The sequence below is a fragment of the Montipora capricornis genome, chromosome 2, assembly GCF_036669925.1.
Source record: "Montipora capricornis isolate CH-2021 chromosome 2, ASM3666992v2, whole genome shotgun sequence".
In the NCBI taxonomy this organism is placed as follows: Eukaryota; Metazoa; Cnidaria; class Anthozoa; order Scleractinia; family Acroporidae; genus Montipora; species Montipora capricornis.
In genome coordinates, this window is record NC_090884.1 from 11,466,939 (window position 1) to 11,488,255 (window position 21,317).

Consider the following 21,317-nt stretch of genomic DNA (forward strand, 5'->3'; position numbering starts at 1 on the left):
TATAAGAATCTGCGGGAAGTTAAAGAGCCCACACACTCTTCGCGACGAGTTGGGCCTGACTGGGCTAGCTTGGAGGGTGTTTATGAATGAGACCGTTATGACTCCAGCCAAAACTCTTTTATTCACATTATACGTTGAAGCATTATCTTAAATTAACAGCGATGTAAAAACTCATATTTGATCTCATTTAACCATTTAAAGAGGTGACATTAACTGTTATCCAGAAGATGGGAATAACAGTTTCCTTAGTACTGTAATTCGCAAATTAAATTCGTCGAGCCATTTCTAGGTCCCACTGGCAGTTTTCAAAACACAACGACTAAAGAATTCACCACTTTAAATGACGTGTTTGGTCGACACCGAAAATCAATGCCAACCTGATCAAGGATCTTATTAGCCACAAAGGGCGTAGTCACATTTTGGTGGTTCTAATTGGTTGATTGAGTTCCGACATGAGCTCCTCAGTCTTGGGCCCAGACATATCTCTTGTCGGCTTTATAAAGTGAGTAAATGCTAATTACAATCCTTTATATTTGAATTCTCTCTGTCACGGTGTAACAAGTGATCAACTCTCAACAAATATTCATTAACAATTAGAACCATAACGTTAAAACGAACAAGCGTTCAAACCATTTCAAAAATAATTTTAAAACATTGACATTTTAAAACAAGCACACAAGAGTTCTCAGTTCCTCTTTCTGCTTTTGCTGACCCTAACATGCAGGCTCAATTGTTTCCGACCCAGATAAAAGCTACAGGTAGAGTCCTCTGTCCCCAGAGCCATAAATTATGACATTCCTTGAATAGAAATTTGTGAGTGTAATTTACAGGCTTACACCTAGAATCGCATTTTTTACAAGTGGCATAAGCCACAAACTTTGGTAATGTATCTTCGAATCTCTTCAAGTCATACTCGAAAGGACAGTGCGCGCTCCTCCACCTTTGAGTGTTCGGTGAAGCCAAGTCTCTTGTCCTTCTGTTGGCTTCTCTAATTTGCTCCCTGGTTGGTGGGTTGGAAGGTGGTACGATCATGAATTTTTGCCTGTGAATGAATCGAAGAATTTCTTCTGATGAAACGTTTCGGGGTCCTTGTTTGCGAATGCTCAGGCAGTTAGCTAGTGCTCTCCAGTTCCTCTTGCTTCTTGCACTCGAATGCGATGATGCTCTTGTAATGAGAAGAACACATCCAAAAAATACAATCTGTTTCATTCGGAGACAAAAGATGTAAAAAGGAGAAATTATCATCATCATCATCATCATCATCATCATCACTTTTGTTTGTTACTTATCCGTTTTTGTCATCACCCATTAGGCCATCCCCCTTGTTTTTTCTTTTAGCGTCGAATGCGTTTCCTGATATTGGGTCGGTCGGTCGCAATTTAAAAAAGAAAGCTAAAAAAGTCTCGGAATGGGAGGCCTGGTACCCCAGCATCATTGCTGTGGAGCCTGGAAACACCTAGTCATGAACCATCGCTTCCATGGCTTCTTCCATTTCGGCGCGGTAGTTGTGAGTCTGACGTAAATTTTGGTCGGACTGAGGTCGACTTGTTCGGGTGGACGGACGAATCGTCTTCTAGACAGACAATTTTCAGATGGCTATGTCGTGTAAAAATTTTCACATTAGACGCTCTCTAATTGTTCTGAGACGACAATGTCACATTTTTAGTTCAGTTTATTTTGGTTTCTTATTTCGTCACCCCGGTTACAATAGACTTCCGGACATGCGAGCTTTTTGGTGACGCTTTTTTGCGATCTCTGAGAGTCTTGCAATTTACGACTTGCAAGATCTGCGTCTCGAAACACTTAGCCTTTAGTTGTAAACCTTGTTCCATTGCTTCAAGTGCATGGCAATACAGTCGGTAAGGCATCTTTTATTGGTTCAGTTTCATTTTCCATTTACTCTGTAATGTCAAGACTGCTCTTCTTATTTTGCTGTAGCGCTATTACGTAGACACGTTGCTTTACCTTTTTCTCTAAGGTTTTGTTTCCTTTGTCATTTGTATTTCGTTTGACGTTAAGCGGCCACCGTTAAACCTTCTGAATTAACCTGGTTTATCGTGGCTTATTAGTACCGAACGACACGTAATCGATATCCTGGTGCACTGCTTTCAAACGCGGAACATTTATTCGAACTTTCGACGGTGCGAGGATCTAAACTATTGTAGCTTCCTATGTTGTAAGTCTACACTTTTGTCGAAAATGCGGCTAATACACGGCTCAAACATCTCGAACTGGCCCTTTATCATTCCAAATGCCAACTACCCTTTGACAACAACACAAAAACTTTGTATTTCATATATATCCTAAAGATTACAACTCCTGAATTGAATACGCCACAAACAGGGCCAATATGGAAGTTTGCTTTCCGCTTAATGAGCCAAAACATGCGATACATGGATCAATTTCATAAATGGCGGCGATTGCCTTATCAATCCTTTGTACTTCCGTTTAAGGTCTACTGCCCTCCTCATTTGGCACAAGTTTTTTCTTGGATTTTGCACCTCTCTTGTTACGAGGCAAGAAAGGTTTACTAACTAACATTAAAACGAAAGATTTTTTTTTTGGCCTCCATTTTGAAAGAGGTGTATGTCACTGTGGCAGGTCAAAAACGAAATATTCAAATTCTTATGGACTCTGTATGAGATATCTGAAGACTATGTTTGGTTTATTGTCTTATTTCAGGACAATATCAATCGAACGCTACCTCAATTACAAATTAGCTCTGGTCGAGTGATAAAGTGACAAACCACTTAAAAATGGAATACAATCCATTTTAGTCTGGTCCCACTAAACAAGAAAGAAAAAATGGCAAAAATATGTGAACAATCCTCGAAAAAAAGAAAAAAACTGAGTCATTTGTATTCAAAAGTGGGCACGATAAACGCACGATTAAGGTACTGAAATGACGAGTCTGGATTCTGCCGAAAAAAGAAATGATATTTTCAGTGAAGAAATGGCGGGAAAGTTCTGTCTAAACGTGAGATACCAGTTTTGTGGAACGTGGAGGGAAGTTCTGTCGAAACGTGTATAGACAAGTCTTATGGCCACTAAATAAGACGGAAAAATGGCCGCAAAGATATGTAAATAACCCTCAACAATAATAAAACAGCCATTTGAATGCAAAAGTCGGCTACTGACGCACGTTAAACTGAATTTTAAAAATGGCGAGATTTCTCCCGAAAAGAATTTACCCAAAGTGTGGGCAAGCAGTGAAAACCTGGCGGGAAAATTCTGTCGGAAAGCCGTGTGTACGCTAGTCTTGTGGAAAATGGCGGGAAAATTATGGCGAAACGTCATTGAATGTCAGGTAGCACGTTTCGAGAGCTATTTTAAAGGTTTCCACAAATTAAGGAAATGACATTAAACTGGATTAAAACAGATTTAAACAATAAGCTCGGTAAACAGTGAACCCAAGCCTTCGATGCCCGCTAGCCTCGAATTTACCGATATAAAATGCTCGTTTTAAATTTGAAATGAAAGCCAGCTAAGACAAGACAAAGAAAAAAATCAAAGGCGTACTCTTTGAAGGGAATAGGTCGGACCACCAGAACACAACTTACCAAATCAAAAACTGCCTTAGCCATTGTTTTGTCTGTTCTTCTGTTGCTTTTTTGGAGCTAATGTTGAGGCGATGCTTGTTTTAAACTTGAACCGATAGCAATATTGGCCTTACATTACAGCCTTAGCGACGTTAACTAGGAATTTTTTGGATAGCGAAATTGCAACGTTTAAGATGTAAACGTAAGCGTTATAGTGAATAACGTTGTCAAGGGAATTCTTTCGCCTACGCTAATTATTGACGCATACGTCAACTTTCGTGGTGCTTTTTTTCGGTTTTCATTGGTACCAAACTAGTTCTAACTGGAATTGCTGAACAAGCATTTTCAGTCTCCAGAATGTAGTGGATTAAAAATTACTGCAAGTGAAGTTCCTACTGAGGTTTTCCCGAGGGCGGAGCAGGAAGTAATACCTCATACCATATCCGTTGACTGTTTTACGAACACATCATTATTAATTTGATCGTTGTAAAACCGACTTCTTTAGAGCCCTCTGTAGATCATGGTTGCTGAATGCCTTTTATGGGTGTGGTGATACAAGGAAATCAACAGGTGTCAACAATGAGAAAAGACTAGAGACCTTATTTTCAAAAGTCTTTATCTACGGTCATGTTAACGAGACACCACGTGGCCAAAATTCCCGTCTTCGTAGACCACCGCGTAGAACCGATGTGTTTCAAGAACCGCAAATTATATGCGGCTCGAGTCCGAAAGACCAAATGAGTAAAAGTCGATAGGAAAGAATTTATGACTGGTCACAATCACAGCTCTGTCTCTAAGATGAACTAATTATTGATATAGGCAAACAACAAGAACGTGTATCCGTAAAGAATTATTCATATGCCAGGCTTCTCACAATGACAACATGTAATAGGGTTGGTAATGAAAATAAGCGGTTAAGTGCCAAAAAAAAAAAGCTGAGATCGCGAAACGTGTTCCTTTTTGGGCGATTGTACCGTACGTCAGACATCCGTCATCGTACATTCACAGCCACAAAGTAAAAAGCGTCCTCTAAGGCCACTTTCAGAAACGGAAGTTTTATCCTGCCTTTTTGTTTTTCTATAGCTCCTGTAGCTTTTCAAAAATATCCTTTGATTTATTCTAAAGAGCAGTCATTTAACTTTTGGTGTCCGTTTATTACTTATGCCCTTTTTGCGGTCAGGACCAGTACTGTACGCTAAGCAAGGAATTTAGCGATCAGTGCAAGAAGAAGCAACTGGTTCAATAAAGGAAAAGCATCACATTGGACCTGCGGTACGCTTTTTCAGTACCTTCAGTAGTCGATTTGTTCGAAAGGGCAATTCAGTGCACTTCACCTCACACAATAGGAATAAGTCCATAAACTAAAAGATTGAATGTGTCTTATTCGTCAATCTTCTTTCGTAATCTTAGTATTTTTAGTCCTGAAGATCATCGAGACCCGGATTTGGTTTTTTCCGGCTAGAGCAACTGCTTTAGATAGTCACTTTGAGAAAGTAATAATCAAATCTGAATAATCAAAAACCCATGAAGAATCATTTCAACCTGAATTTCAAATTTACCTGCATGTAGCACATATCGTTTGTGCTGTTGAATGATTGCCTGTCCAGACTCTTGCGTCAGACTTTAAAGTTGATTCACAACAGTCGTCATTCATCCATGGATTTGATCTCCCCACTATCTTAGTGAAGGAAGGATACTCATGATATACGTTATTTTCATTCGGCATTTTTTTTAATCGAATACTGTTAATACCTTTAAACAACAAGTTTAATTTTGCTAACACTACAACTGCAACGTCAGAGGAAAGGTCGCTTCAAAACGTCGTCATATCTTAAGTCTTTTACCACCATTGCATCTTGATCTCCTTTTACAATATGTCAGTGCATAGTTTCTTATAACTGGTTTGATAAAGATAGAGAATGAACCACTTACTAATGTGTGCTCATCTTCACCTCCGTGAAGACCTTGCATTTGGCAATTTCACGCTGTCTTTTTGCAGAGAACGGCAAACTGAGAAAGGTACTGAAAAAGCATACCGCACGTCCAATGCGACGCGTTTCCTTTATTGAACCAATAACGACGGTTTTAATTTTGTGGACCCGGTCGCTTCCGTGGAAGGAACCGTCGTGTTAATAGGAAGCTCTTCATTAAATCATATGACAGTATCGTATAATTTTATTTATAACCTTATATTTGCAGTAATTTGTGAATATACTTATTGTCAATTGTATTCGTACGTCCAAGTCGAGCATTCTTTATTAATCTAAATGGGATGTGAATTAGAATTTTAAAAAAAGGTTTTGGAAATTCAAAAATTAAATTGTCGAAAAAGCCCTAGGCCCTAGGCATCAATTGTCCTCTCCTGATGTGGTTTAAAACCTATCTCTACAACAGGACACAACGTGTAGTGATCAAAGGATGTCATTCATCATGGGCAGTTGTTAAGTCAGGTGTCCTCCAGGGCTCGCTACTAGGACCTCTTTTGTTTTTGGTGTATGTGAATGCTCTCGCACTAGTACCAAAACGTGCTATGGTCGCCATGTTTGCTGACGATTCAAAGCTCTTTAGTGTGATCTCAACCCAAGCCAACGTCGATGCCCCACAGTTTGATTTAGATACTCTGTGCTCTTGGGCCTTACAAAACGAGCTCGCTTTCCAGCCAATGAAATGCGAAAACCCTCGCATCACCCGAGGGAAGAACAGCTTTGACCGCACCTACTACATTAACACAAGCAGAAAACTGAAACGTGTGGAGTCTCAGGTGGACCTTGGTGTCACTATTACTAGCGATCTCTCTTGGAACCTTCAAATTGATACTATTACCCCTAAAGCCAACAAGATGCTTGGATTCCTTAAAAGAAACTGCACCAAGTACATGTCTATGCAACTACACAGCTTTAGTTAGATCTCATCTTGGTTATTGTAGCCACGTTTGGGCTCCTCAGAGTGTTATTAGAGACCTTTTAGCCATAGAAAAAATCCAACGTAGGGCAACCAAATTCCTCTATAACTATTCTAATGCCCTCAGTTACGGGGATCGCTTATTGGGACTCCAGCTTTTACCTATTAATTACTGGTTAGAATATCTGGACTTTGTTTTCTTTTTTTAAGTGCAAAACTAGCGTATATACATTTGATATCCGCAATTATATGTACCAACCTAGATGCAGCACTAGAAGCTCTAGCTCAGGCAATAATTTTAGGTAGTTAACCATTCCTAAAACAAATAGTTTTCGCGATACCTACTTTTTTCGCATAGTCAATCTCTGGAATGCATTACCTAACGAAATTACTACTATTACCTCTGTTTCTCTGTTTAAGTCCAAGTTAAAATCCTTTTACTTCCAAAGACTGCAATACGTGTTTGATCAAAATCATACTATATCGTATAAAATTATCTGTCCTAAGTGTCGTAAGACAAATATCTCCACAAATTGTCATTGCTAGCGACCTTTTAGTCAGGGTTTGATGGGTTCTTAATGTTTTACGCAGGGGCGGGCTGGTGGTTAACCTCGTAGGGGACCTATGTCCTAATGTTGATTCCACCATGTATGTTTTTATCAGTAAATAAAATAAATAAGATTAAATTTGGAGGTCGCCTATTGCAAAAAATTGTCTCTTCAATATCAGCACCACAAACACGCAAACTTTTACAAGCGACGCCAACTGAGTTGAGTTTATTTATTTGGTCATCAATCAAGGCACTTAAAGGAGAAACAACAATAACAATTGACTTGCCCTCTGATGTAACATCTGTCTTAAAGTGACGAAAGCATTTGGTAAGTCAATGATTTCCCGCAACCAGTTGGAAGGACAATTAAGCAATCTTGACCGTTCAAAACAATCGCCTGTAGCGCTTCTTTCTATTTCGGCTTAAATTTAAGGTTTCCTTGTCCTCTACCCAAAAGAATCTCTTCAACAATACTCGCGAAATCCTTTTTCTTTTTTCGCAAAATCACTATAGAGAGTACGAACATGTGCACTGATAGAAAAGCCCGTATTTCGGGCCTCGCTGCTACTGAGCATGCTCCAAATCGAACTTTCGCAGATCTCCCTTTGCGGGATCCAGGGAAAATAGCGACAGGAAAAGAAGAACAGCTGACTATTATCATCATTATAAATAAAGCACAAGGCGCGTTCAACAACGTGGCCGCGTTTGTCATTGACAACTTAAGTAGTTTTCCTTTTCAAAAGGAAAACTACTTTGCCTACTTGATATTCCTCAATCTGTAGTCGATTACTTGATTCACACAAGCTATGTTGTGTCATCGATAAATGTCATTTTTGTTACAGACAAGTAAAAAGGTAAGCGATAACAACTTGCCTCGTCTGTGGAGTCCCTTAGCACACTAAATGACATTATAGCCTATCTTCGACAAAAATATGGAGGGAAAAAAAAGCGCAAATAATATAAGTATAATACTAGACTAATATTAATAATAGATTGCTTGATCATGCATCTTAGGCTACGAATTGTTTTTTCTGCTACCGAATGTGAGAGATTACGCCATATCTTCGAGAATCCGTATGTTATGTATATGCATATGCATAAATGCATCACTCTGTAGTCTGAAGCCATTGAAGCCACATAACCAATAAAATAACGTCAAGTATCATGAGCAAAAGGCTTTAAACGATGAATATTGCACAGTCTGCGACGCCGTATACCTAATTTGAAAACACACGTGTGCTATTTTCAAGGATGCAATTGATGGTTCAAATGGCTCTCTTATTATGGGAAGGGGTTATCACGGGTAATTTCCTGGTTCAGTTCATCAGCTTTAACTCGAAAATCACTAACCTCTTTGTTTCCCACCAGCTGGCATTTTTAGAACGTCCTGTTCTACTTATCCAGCGCTGCACGTTCGTGCGGGATGCCTTGGCCTGGTCCGGCTTAACCCTTAGAATATTAAAGTAACTGAGGAAGAAATGCCGTCCTGGGATTTTTATCTGCATATGACTTATCACAATTAATTTGATTTGCAGTTTTCTCGGGCAAGGACTACAAATCTATAAGAATCTGCGGGAAGTTAAAGAGCCCACACACTCTTCGCGACGAGTTGAATGGGCCTGACTGGGCTAGCTTGGAGGGTGTTTATGAATGAATGAGACCGTTATGACTCCAGCCAAAACTCTTTTATTCACATTATACGTTGAAGCATTATCTTAAATTAACAGCGATGTAAAAACTCATATTTGATCTCATTTAACCATTTAAAGAGGTGACATTAACTGTTATCCAGAAGATGGGAATAACAGTTTCCTTAGTACTGTAATTCGCAAATGAAATTCGTCGAGCCATTTCTAGGTCCCACTGGCAGTTTTCAAAACACAACGACTAAAGAATTCACCACTTTAAATGACGTGTTTGGTCGACACCGAAAATCAATGCCAACCTGATCAAGGATCTTATTAGCCACAAAGGGCGTAGTCACATTTTGGTGGTTCTAATTGGTTGATTGAGTTCCGACATGAGCTCCTCAGTCTTGGGCCCAGACATATCTCTTGTCGGCTTTATAAAGTGAGTAAATGCTAATTACAATCCTTTATATTTGAATTCTCTCTGTCACGGTGTAACAAGTGATCAACTCTCAACAAATATTCATTAACAATTAGAACCATAACGTTAAAACGAACAAGCGTTCAAACCATTTCAAAAATAATTTTACAACATTGACATTTTAAAACAAGCACACAAGAGTTCTCAGTTCCTCTTTCTGCTTTTGCTGACCCTAACATGCAGGCTCAATTGTTTCCGACCCAGATAAAAGCTACAGGTAGAGTCCTCTGTCCCCAGAGCCATAAATTATGACATTCCTTGAATAGAAATTTGTGAGTGTAATTTACAGGCTTACACCTAGAATCGCATTTTTTACAAGTGGCATAAGCCACAAACTTTGGTAATGTATCTTCGAATCTCTTCAAGTCATACTCGAAAGGACAGTGCGCGCTCCTCCACCTTTGAGTGTTCGGTGAAGCCAAGTCTCTTGTCCTTCTGTTGGCTTCTCTAATTTGCTCCCTGGTTGGTGGGTTGGAAGGTGGTACGATCATGAATTTTTGCCTGTGAATGAATCGAAGAATTTCTTCTGATGAAACGTTTCGGGGTCCTTGTTTGCGAATGCTCAGGCAGTTAGCTAGTGCTCTCCAGTTCCTCTTGCTTCTTGCACTCGAATGCGATGATGCTCTTGTAATGAGAAGAACACATCCAAAAAATACAATCTGTTTCATTCGGAGACAAAAGATGTAAAAAGGAGAAATTATCATCATCATCATCATCATCATCATCACTTTTGTTTGTTACTTATCCGTTTTTGTCATCACCCATTAGGCCATCCCCCTTGTTTTTTCTTTAGCGTCGAATGCGTTTCCTGATATTGGGTCGGTCGGTCGCAATTTAAAAAAGAAAGCTAAAAAAGTCTCGGAATGGGAGGCCTGGTACCCCAGCATCATTGCTGTGGAGCCTGGAAACACCTAGTCATGAACCATCGCTTCCATGGCTTGTTCCATTTCGGCGCGGTAGTTGTGAGTCTGACGTAAATTTTGGTCGGACTGAGGTCGACTTGTTCGGGTGGACGGACGAATCGTCTTCCTAGACAGACAATTTTCAGATGGCTATGTCGTGTAAAAATTTTCACATCAGACGCTCTCTAATTGTTCTGAGACGACAATGTCACATTTTTAGTTCAGTTTATTTTGGTTTCTTATTTCGTCACCCCGGTTACAATAGACTTCCGGACATGCGAGCTTTTTGGTGACGCTTTTTTGCGATCTCTGAGAGTCTTGCAATTTACGACTTGCAAGATCTGCGTCTCGAAACACTTAGCCTTTAGTTGTAAACCTTGTTCCATTGCTTCAAGTGCATGGCAATACAGTCGGTAAGGCATCTTTTATTGGTTCACTTTCATTTTCCATTTACTCTGTAATGTCAAGACTGCTCTTCTTATTTTGCTTTAGTGCTATTACGTAGACACGTTGCTTTACCTTTTTCTCTAAGGTTTTGTTTCCTTTGTCATTTGTATTTCGTTTGACGTTAAGCGGCCACAGTTAAACCTTCTGAATTAACCTGGTTTATCGTGGCTTATTAGTACCGAACGACACGTAATCGATATCCTAGTGCACTGCTTTCAAACGCGGAACATTTATTCGACCTTTCGACGATGCGAAGATCTAAACTAGCTTCCTATGTTGTAAGTCTACACTTTTGTCGAAAATGCGACTAATACACGGCTCAAATGTGTTAAACATCTCGAACTGGCCCTTTATCATTCCAAATGCCAACTACCCTTTGACAACAACACAAAACTTAGTATTTCATATATATCCTAAAGATTACAACTCCTGAATTGAATACGTCACAAACAGGGCCAATATGGAAGTTTGTTTTCCGCTTAATGAGCCAAAACATGCGATACATGGATCAATTTCATAAATGGCGGCGATTGCCTTATCAATCCTTTGTACTTCCGTTTAAGGTCTACTGCCCTCCTCATTTGGCACAAGTTTTTTCTTGGATTTTGCACCTCTCTTGTTACGAGGCAAGAAAGGTTTACTAACTAACATTAAAACGAAATAATTTTTTTTTTTTGGCTTCCATTTTGAAAGAGGTGTATGTCACTGTGGCAGGTCAAAAACAAAATATTCAAAATCTTATGGACTCTGTATGAGATATCTGAAGACTATGTTTGGTTTATTGTCTTATTTCAGGACAATATCAATCGAACGCTACCTTAATTACAAATTAGCTCTGGTCGAGTGATAAAGTGACAAACCACTTAAAAATGGAATACAATCCATTTTAGTCTGGTCCCGCTCAACAAGAAGGAAAAAATGGCAAAAATATGTGAACAATCCTCGAAAAAAAGAAAAAAACTGAGTCATTTGTATTCAAAAGTGGGCACGATAAACGCACGATTAAGGTACTGAAATGACGAGTCGGGATTCTGCCGGAAAAAGAAATGATATTTTCAGTGAAGAAATGGCGGGAAAGTTCTGTCTAAACGTGAGATACTAGTTTTGTGGAACGTGGAGGGAAGTTCTGTCGAAACGTGTATATACAAGTCTTATGGCCACTAAATAAGACGGAAAAATGGCCGCAAATATATGTAAATAACCCTCAACAATAATAAAACAGCCATTTGAATGCAAAAGTCGGCTACTGACGCACGTTAAACTGAATTTTTAAAATGGCGAGATTTCTCCCGAAAAGAATTTACCCAAAGTGTGAGCAAGCAGTGAAAACCTGGCGGGAAAATTCTATCGGAAAGCCGTGTGTACACTAGTCTTGTGGAAAATGGCGGGAAGATTCTGGCGAAACGTCATTGAATGTCAGGTAGCACGTTTCGAGAGCTATTTTAAAGGTTTCCACAAATTAAGGAAATGACATTAAACTGGATTAAAACAGATTTAAACAATAAGCTCGGTAAACAGTAAACCCAAGCCTTCGATGCCCGCTAGCCTCGAATTTACCGAAATCAAATGCTCGTTTCAAATTTGAAATGAAAGCCAGCTAAGACAAGACAAAGAAAAAAATCAAAAGCGTACTCTTTGAATTGAATATGTCGGACTACCAGAACAAAACTGCCTTAGCCATTGTTTTGTCTGTTCTTCTGTTGCTTTTTTGGAGCTAATGTTGAGGCGATGCTTGTTTTAAACTTGAGTCGATAGCAATATTGGCCTTACATTACAGCCTTAGCGACGTTAACTAGGAATTTTTTGGATAGCGAAATTGCAACGTTTAAGATGTAAACGTAAGCGTTATAGTGAATAACGTTGTCAAGGGAATTCTTTCGCCTACGCTAATTATTGACGCATACGTCAACTTTCGTGGTGCTTTTTTTCGGTTTTCATTGGTACCAAACTAGTTCTAACTGGAATTGCTGAACAAGCATTTTCAGTCTCCAGAATGTAGTGGATTAAAAATTACTGCAAGTGAAGTTCCTACTGAGGTTTTCCCGAGGGCGGGGCAGGAAGTAATACCTCACACCATATCCGTTGACTGTTTTACGAACACGTCATTATTGATTTGATCGTTGTAAAACCGACTACTTTAGAGCCCTCTGTAGATCATGGTTGCTGAATGCCTTTTATGGGTGTGGTGATACAAGGAAATCAACAGGTTTCAACAATGAGAAAAGACTAGAGACCTTATTTTCAAAAGTCTTTATCTACGGTCATGTTAACGAGACACCACGTGGCCAAAATTCCCGTCTTCGTAGACCACCGCGTAGAACCGATGTGTTTCAATAACCGCAAATTATATGCGGCTCGAGTCCGAAAGGCCAAATGAGTAAAAGTCGATAGGCAAAGAATTTATGACTGGTCACAATCACAGCTCTGTCTCTAAGATGAACTAATTATTGATATAGGCAAACAACAAGAACGTGTATCCGTAAAGAATTATTCATATGCAAGGCTTCTCACAATGACAACATGTAATAGGGTTGGTAATGAAAATAAGCGGTTAAGTGCCAAAAAAAAAAGCTGAGATCGTAAAACGTGTTCCTTTTTGGGCGATTGTACCGTACGTCAGACATCCGTCATCGTACATTCACAGCCACAAAGTAAAAAGCGTCCTCTTAGGCCACTTTCAGAAACGGAAGTTTTATCCTGCTTTTTTTTTTCTATGGCTCCTGTAGCTTTTCAAAAATATCCTTTGATATATTCTAGAGAGCAGTCATTTAACTTTTGGTGTCCGTTTATTACTTATGCCCTTTTTGCGGTCAGGACCAGTACTGTACGCTAAGCAAGGAATTTAGCGATCAGTGCAAGAAGAAGCAACTGGTTCAATAAAGGAAAAGCGTCACATTGGACCTGCGGTACGCTTTTTCAGTACCTTCAGTAGTCGATTTGTTCGAAAGAGCAATTCAGTGCACTTCACTTCACACAATAGGAATAAGTCCATAAACTAAAAGATTGAATGTGTCTTATTCGTCAATCTTCTTTCGTAATCTTAGTATTTTTAGTCCTGAAGATCATCGAGACCCGGATTTGGTTTTTCCGGCTAGAGCAACTCCTTTAGATAATCACTTTGATAACATGAGAAAGTAATAATCAAAACACCCATAAAGAATCATTTCAACCTGAATTTCAAATTTATCTGCACGTAGCACATATCGTTTGTGCTGTTCAATGATTGCCTGTCCAGACTCTTGTACTTACACTTGCGTCAGACTTTAAAGTTGATTCACAACAATCGTCATTCATCCATGGGTTTGATCTCCCCACTATCTTAGTGAAGGAAGGATACTCATGATATACGTTATTTACATTCGGCATTTTTTTAATCGAATACTGTTAATACCTTTAAACAACAAGTTTAATTTAATTTTGCTAACACTACAACTGCAACGTAAGCGGAAAGGTCGCTTCAAAACGTCGTGATGTCTTAGTCTTTTACCATCATTGCATCTTGATCTCCTTTTACAATATGTCAGTGCATAGTTTCTTATAACTGGTTTGATAAAGATAGAGAATGAACCACTTACTAATGTGTGCTCATCTTCACCTCCGTGAAGACCTTGCATTTGGCAATTTCACGTTGTCTTTTTGCAGAGAACGGCAAACTGAGAAAGGTACTGAAAAAGCATACCGCACGTCCAACGCGACGCGTTTCCTTTATTGAACCAATAACGACGGTTTTAATTTTATGGACCCGGTCACTTCCGTGGAAGGAACCGTCGTGATAATAGAAAGCTCTTCTTCAAATCATATGACAGTATCGTATAATTTTATTTATAACCTTATATTTGCAGTAATTTGTGAATATACTTATTGTCAAATGAATGGTATTCGTACGTCCGAGTCGAGCATTCTTTATTGATCTAAATGGGATGTGAATTAGAACTTTAAAAAAAGGTTTTAGGAATTCAAAAATTAATTTGTTTAAAACGCCCTAGGCCCTAAGCCCTAGGCATCAATTGTCCTCTCCTAATGTGGTTTAAAAACTATCTCTACAACAGGACACAACGTGTAGTGATCAAAGGATGTCATTCATCATGGGCAGTTGTTAAGTCAGGTGTCCTCCAGGGCTCGCTACTAGGACCTGTTTTGTTTTTGGTGTATGTGAATGCTCTCGCACTAGTACCAAAACGTGCTATGGTCGCCATGTTTGCTGACGATTCAAAGCTCTTTAGTGTGATCTCAACCCAAGCCAACGTCGATGCCCTAGAGTTTGATTTAGATACTCTGTGCTCTTGGGCCTTACAAAACGAGCTCGCTTTCTAGCCAATGAAATGCGAAAACCTTCGCATCACCCGCAAGAAGAACAGCTTTGACCGCACCTACTACATTAACACAAGCAGAGAACTGAAACGTGTGGAGTCTCAGGTGGACCTTGGTGTCACGATTACTAGCGATCTCTCTTGGAACCTTCAAATTGATACTATTACCGCTAAAGCCAACAAGATGCTTGGATTCCTTAAAAGAAACTGCACCAAGGACATGTCTATGCAACTACACAGCTTTAGTTAGATCTCATCTTGGTTATTGTAGCCAAGTTTGGGCTCCTCATAGTGTTATTAGAGACCTTTTAGCCATAGAAAAAGTCCAACGTAGGGCAACCAAATTCCTCTATAACTATTCTAATGCCCTCAGTTACAGGGATCGCTTATTGGGACTCCAGCTCTTACCTGTTAATTACTGGTTAGAATATCTGGACTTTGTTTTCTTTTTTTAAGTGCAAAACTAACGTATATACATTTGATCTCCGCAACGATATGTACCAACCTAGATGCAGCACTAGAAGCTCTAGCTCAGGCAATAATTTTAGGTAGTTAACCATTCCTAAAACAAATAGTTTTCGCGATACCTACTTTTTTCGCATAGTCAATCTCTGGAATGCATTACCTAACGAAATTACTACTATCACCTCTGTTTCTCTGTTTAAGTCCCAAGTAAAAATCCTTTTACTTCCAAAGACTGCAATACGTGTTTGAGCAAAATCATACTATATCGTATAAAATTATCTGTCCTAAGGGTCGTAAGACAAATATCTCCACAAGTTGTCATTGCTAGCGATCTTTTAGTCAGGGTGGGATGGGTTCTTAATGTTTTACGCAGGGGTGGTCTGGTGGTTAACCTCGTAGGGGACCTATGTCCTAATGTTGATTCCACCATGTATGTTTTGATCAGTAAATAAAATAAATAAGATTAAATTTGGAGGTCGTCAATTGCAAAAAATTGTCTCTTCAATATCAGCACCACAAACGCGCAAACTTTTACAAGCGACGCCAACTGAGTTGACTTTATTTATTTGGTCATCAATCAAGGCACTTCAAGGAGAAACAACAATAACAATTGACTTGCCCTCTGATGTAACGTCTGTCTTAAAGTGACGAAAGCATTTGGTAAGTCAATTATTTCCCGTATCCAGTTGGAAGGACAATTAAGCAATTTTGACCGTTCAAAACAATCGCCTGTAGCGCTTCTTTCTGTTTCGGCTTAAATTTAAGGTTTCCTTGTCCTCTACCCAAAAGAATCTCTTCAAGAATACTCGCGAAATCCTTTTTCTTTTTTCGCAAAATCACTATAGAGAGTACGAACACTGATAGAAAACCCCGTATTTCGGGCCTCGCTGCTACTGAGCATGCTCCAAATCGAACTTTAACAGATCTCTCTTTGCGGGATCCAGGGAAAATAGCGACAGGAAAAGAAGAACAGCTGACTATTATCATCATTATAAATAAAGCAGAAGGCGCGTTCAACAACGTGGCCGCGTTTGTCATTGACAACTTAAGTAGTTTTCCTTTTCAAAAGGAAAACTACTTTGCCTACTTGATATTCCTCAATCTGTAGTCGATTACTTGATTCACACAAGCGATGTTGTGTTATAAATAACTGTCATTTTTGTTACAGACAAGTAAAAAGGTAATCGATAACAACTTGCCTCGTCTGTGGAGTCCCTTAGCACACTAAATGACATTATAGCCTATCTTCGACAAAAATATGGAGGGAAAAGAAAGCGGAAATAATATAAGTATAATACTAGACCAATATTAATAATATATTGCTTGATAATACATCTTAGGCTACGAAGTGTTCTTTCTGCTACCGAATTTGAGAGATTACCCCATATCTTCGAGAATCCGTATGTTTTGCATATGCATAAATGCATTACTCTGTAGTCTGAAGCCATTGAAGCCACATAACCAAGAAAATAACGTCAAGTATCATGAGCAAAAGGCTTTAATTTGAAAACACACGTGTGCTATTTTCAAGGATGGAATTGATGGTTCAAATGGCTCTCTTATTATGGGAAGGGGTTATCACGGGTAATTTCCTGGTTCAGTTCATCAGCCTAACTCGAAAATCGCTAACCTCTTTGTTTCCCACCAGCTGGCATTTTTAGAACGTCCTGTTCTACTTAATCCAGCGCTGCACGTTCGTGCGGGATGCCTTGGCCTAGTCCGGCTTAACTCTTAGGATTATAAAGTAACTGAGGAAGAAGTGCCGTCCTGGGAATTTCATCTGCATATGGCTTATCACAATTAATTTGATTTGCAGTTTTCTCGGGCAAGGACTACAAATCTATAAGAATCTGCAGGAAGTTAAAGAGCCCACACACTCTTCGCGACGAGTTGGGCCTGACTGGGCTAGCTTGGAGGGCGTTTATGAATGAATGAGACCGTTATGACTCCAGCCAAAACTCTTTTATTCACATTATACGTTTAAGCATTATCTTAAATTAACAGCGATGTAAAAACTCATATTTGATCTCGTTGAACCATTTAAAGAGGTGACATTAACTGTTATCCAGAAAATGGGAATAACAGTTTCCTTAGTACTGTAATTCGCAAATTAAATTCGTCGAGCCATTTCTAGGTCCCATTGGCAGTTTTCAAAACACAACGACTAAAGAATTCACCTCTAAGAATAACGTGTTTGGTCGACACCGAAAAATCAATGCCAACCTGATCAAGGATCTTATTAGCCACAAAGGGCGTAGTCACATTTTGGTGGTTCTAATTGGTTGATTGAGTTCCGACATGAGCTCCTCAGTCTTGGGCCCAGACATATCTCTTGTCGGCTTTAAACTGAGTAAATGCAAATTACAATCGTTTACTTTTGAATTCTCTCTGTCACCGTGTAACAAGTGATCAACTCTCAACAAATATTCATTAACAATTAGAACCATAACGTTAAAACGCACAAGCGTTCAAACCATTTCAAAAATAATTTTACAACATTGACATTTTAAAACAAGCACACAAGAGTTGTCAGTTCCTCTTTCTGTTTTTGCTGACCCTAATATGCAGGCTCAATTGTTTCCGACCCAGATAAAAGCCACAGGTAGAGTCCTCTGTCCCCAGAGCCATAAATTATGACATTCCTTGAATAGAAATTTGTGAGTGTAATTTACAGGCTTACACCTAGAATCGCATTTTTTACAAGTGGCATAAGCCACAAACTTTGGTAATGTATCTTCGAATCTCTTCAAGTCATACTCGAAAGGACAGTGCGCGCTCCTCCACCTTTGATTGTTCGATGAAGCCAAGTCTCTTGTCCTTCTGTTGGCTTCTCTAATTTGCTCCCTGGTTGGTGGGTTGGAAGGTGGTACGATCATGAATTTTTGCCTGTGAATGAATCGAAGAATTTCTTCTGATGAAACGTTTTGGGGTCCTTGTTTGCGAAGGCTCAGGCAGTTAGCTAGTGCTCTCCAGTTCCTCTTGCTTCTTGCAGTCGAATGCGATGATGCTCTTGTAATGAGAAGAACACATCCAAAAAATACAATCTGTTTCATTTGGAGACAAAAGATGTAAAAAGGAGAAATTATCATCATCATCATCATCAACACTTTTGTTTGTTACTTATCCGTTTTTGTCATCACCAATTAGGCCATCCCCTTTGTTTTTTCTTTTAGCGTCAAATGCGTTTCCTGATATTGGGTCGGTCGGTCGGATTTTTAAAAAAAACCTAAAAAAGTCTCGGAATGGGAGGCCTGGTACCTTAGCATCATTGCTGTGGAGCCTGGAAACAACAAGTCATGAACCATCGCTTCCATGGCTTGTTCCATTTCGGCGCGGTAGCTGTGAGTCTGACGTAAATTTTGGTCGGATTTAGGTCGACTTGTTCGGGTGGACGGACGAATCGTCTTCCTAGACAGACAATTTTCAGATGGCTATGTCGTGTAAAAATTTTCACATCAGACGCTCTCTAATTGTTCTGAGACGACAATGTCACATTTTTAGTTCAGTTTATTTTGGTTTCTTATTTCGTCACCCCGGTTACAATAGACTTCCGGACATGCGAGCTTTTTGGTGACGCTTTTTTGCGATCTCTGAGAGTCTTGCAATTTACGACTTGCAAGATCTGCGTCTCGAAACACTTAGCCTTTAGTTGTAAATCTAGTTCCATTGCTTCAAGTGCATGGCAATGCACTCGGTAAGGCATCTTTTATTGGTTCAGTTTCATTTTCGATTTACTCTGTAATGTCAAGATTGCTCTTCTTATTTTGCTTTAGTGCTATTACGTAGACACGTTGCTTTACCTTTTTCTCTAAGGTTTTGTTTCCTTTGTCATTTGTATTTCGTCTGACGTTAAGCGGCCACAGTTAAACCTTCTGAATTAACCTGGTTTATCGTGGCTTATTAGTACCGAACGACACGTAATCGATATCCTGGTGCACTGCTTTCAAACGCGGAACATTTATTCGACCTTTCGACGATGCGAGGATCTAAACTAGCTTCCTATGTTGTAAGTCTACACTTTTGTCGAAAATGCGGCTAATACACGGCTCAAACATGTTAAACATCTCGAACTGGCCCTTTATCATTCCAAATGCCAACTACCCTTTGACAACAACACAAAATTTAGTATTTCATATATATCCTAAAGATTACAACTCCTGAATTGAATACGCTACAAACAGGGCCAATATAGAAGTTTGTTTTCCGCTTAATGAGCCAAAACATGCGATACATGGATCAATTTCATAAATGGCGGCGATTGCCTTATCAATCCTTTGTACTTCCGTTTAAGGTCTACTGCCCTCCTCATTTGGCACAAGTTTTTTCTTGGATTTTGCACCTCTCTTGTTACGAGGCAAGAAAGGTTTACTAACTAACATTAAAACGAAAGACTTTTTTTTTTTTTTGGCCTCCATTTTGAAAGAGGTGTATGTCACTGTGGCAGGTCAAAAACAAAATATTCAAATTCTTATGGACTCTGTATGAGATATCTGAAGACTATGTTTGGTTTATTGTCTTATTTCAGGACAATATCAATCGAACGCTACCTTAATTACAAATTAGCTCTGGTCGAGTGATAAAGTGACAAACCACTTAAAAATGGAATACAATCCATTTTAGTCTGGTCCCACTAAACAAGAAAAAAAATGGCAAAAATATGTGAACAATCCTCGAAAAAAAGAAAAAAACTGAGCCATTTGTATTCAAAAGTGGGCACGATAAACGCACGATCAAGGTACTGAAATGACGAGTCGGGATTCTGCCGGAAAAAGAAATGATATTTTCAGTGAAGAAATGGCGGGAAAGTTCTGTCTAAACGTGAGATACTAGTTTTGTGGAGCGTGGAGGGAAGGTCTGTCGAAACGTGTATATACAAGTCTTATGGACACTAAATAAGACGGAAAAATGGCCGCAAATATATGTAAATAACCGTCAACAATAATAAAACAGCCATTTGAATGCAAAAGTCGGCTACTGACGCACGTTAAACTGAATTTTTAAAATGGCGAGATTTCTCCCGAAAAGAATTTACCCAAGCAGTGAAAACCTGGCGGGAAAATTCTATCGGAAAGCCGTGTGTACACTAGTCTTGTGGAAAATGGCGGGAAGATTCTGGCGAAACGTCATTGAATGTCAGGTAGCACGTTTCGAGAACTATTTTAAAGGTTTCCACAAATTAAGGAAATGACATTAAACTGGATTAAAACAGATTTAAACAATAAGCTCAGTAAACAGTGAACCCAAGCCTTCGATGCCCGCTAGCCTCGAATTTACCGAAATCAAATGCTCGTTTTAAATTTGAAATGAAAGCCAGCTAAGACAAGACAAAGAAAAAAATCAAAAGCGTACTCTTTGGAGTGGAATAGGTCGGACCACCAGAACACAACTTACCAAATCAAAAACTGCCTTAGCCATTGTTTTGTCTGTTCTTCTGTTGCTTTTTTGGAGCTAATGTTGAGGCGATGCTTGTTTTAAACTTGAGTCGATAGCAATATTGGCCTTACATTACAGCCTTAGCGACGTTAACTGGGGATTTTTTGGATAGCGAGATTGCAACGTTTAAGATGTAAACGTAAGCGTTATAGTGAATAACGTTGTCAAGGGAATTCTTTCGCCTACGCTAATTATTGACGCATACGTCAACTTTGGTGGTGCTTTTTTTCGTTTTTCATTGGTACCAAACTAGTTCTAACTGGAATTGCTGAACAAGCATTTTCAGTCTCCAGAATGTAGTGGATTAAAAATTACTGCAAGTGAAGTTCTTACTGGGGTTTTCCCGAGGGCGGGGCAGGAAGTAATACCTCATGCCGTATATAGACCTTATTCATAAATGGCGGTCACATTTATAATTCTTTTGTCCGAGTGCAAATTAGCCTACCAAGCCTCATTTTAGAGCAAGAATTCTTTTCAATTCGCTGTATGGTATCGAGGCTTGGTAGGCTAATTTGCACTTGGACAAAAGAATCATAAATTGACCGCCATTTACGAATAAGGTCTATATCCGTTGACTGTTTTACGAGCACATCATTATTGATTTGATCGTTCTAAAACCGACTACTATAGAGCCCTCTGTAGATCATGGTTGCTGAATGGC

At 39.3% G+C, this 21,317-nt stretch overlaps 3 long non-coding RNA genes across 3 annotated transcripts; 1 reads left to right on the forward strand and 2 right to left on the reverse strand.

Annotated features, from left to right (window-relative positions):
- Positions 1–102: 102 nt before the first annotated feature.
- Positions 103–3,827, reverse strand: LOC138037780 (uncharacterized). The gene is made up of 2 exons (XR_011130098.1): positions 3,561–3,827; positions 103–1,200 (listed from the first exon to the last, which is right to left on the reverse strand). It is a non-coding gene; the product is annotated as an uncharacterized lncRNA (long non-coding RNA).
- Positions 3,828–10,260: 6,433 nt separating this feature from the next.
- LOC138037781 (uncharacterized) lies at positions 10,261–16,413 on the forward strand. The gene is made up of 2 exons (XR_011130099.1): positions 10,261–10,414; positions 14,498–16,413. It is a non-coding gene; the product is annotated as an uncharacterized lncRNA (long non-coding RNA).
- A 757-nt stretch (positions 16,414–17,170) lies between these two features.
- LOC138037782 (uncharacterized) lies at positions 17,171–20,773 on the reverse strand. The gene is made up of 2 exons (XR_011130100.1): positions 20,615–20,773; positions 17,171–18,267 (listed from the first exon to the last, which is right to left on the reverse strand). It is a non-coding gene; the product is annotated as an uncharacterized lncRNA (long non-coding RNA).
- Between the last annotated feature and the right edge of the window lie 544 nt (positions 20,774–21,317).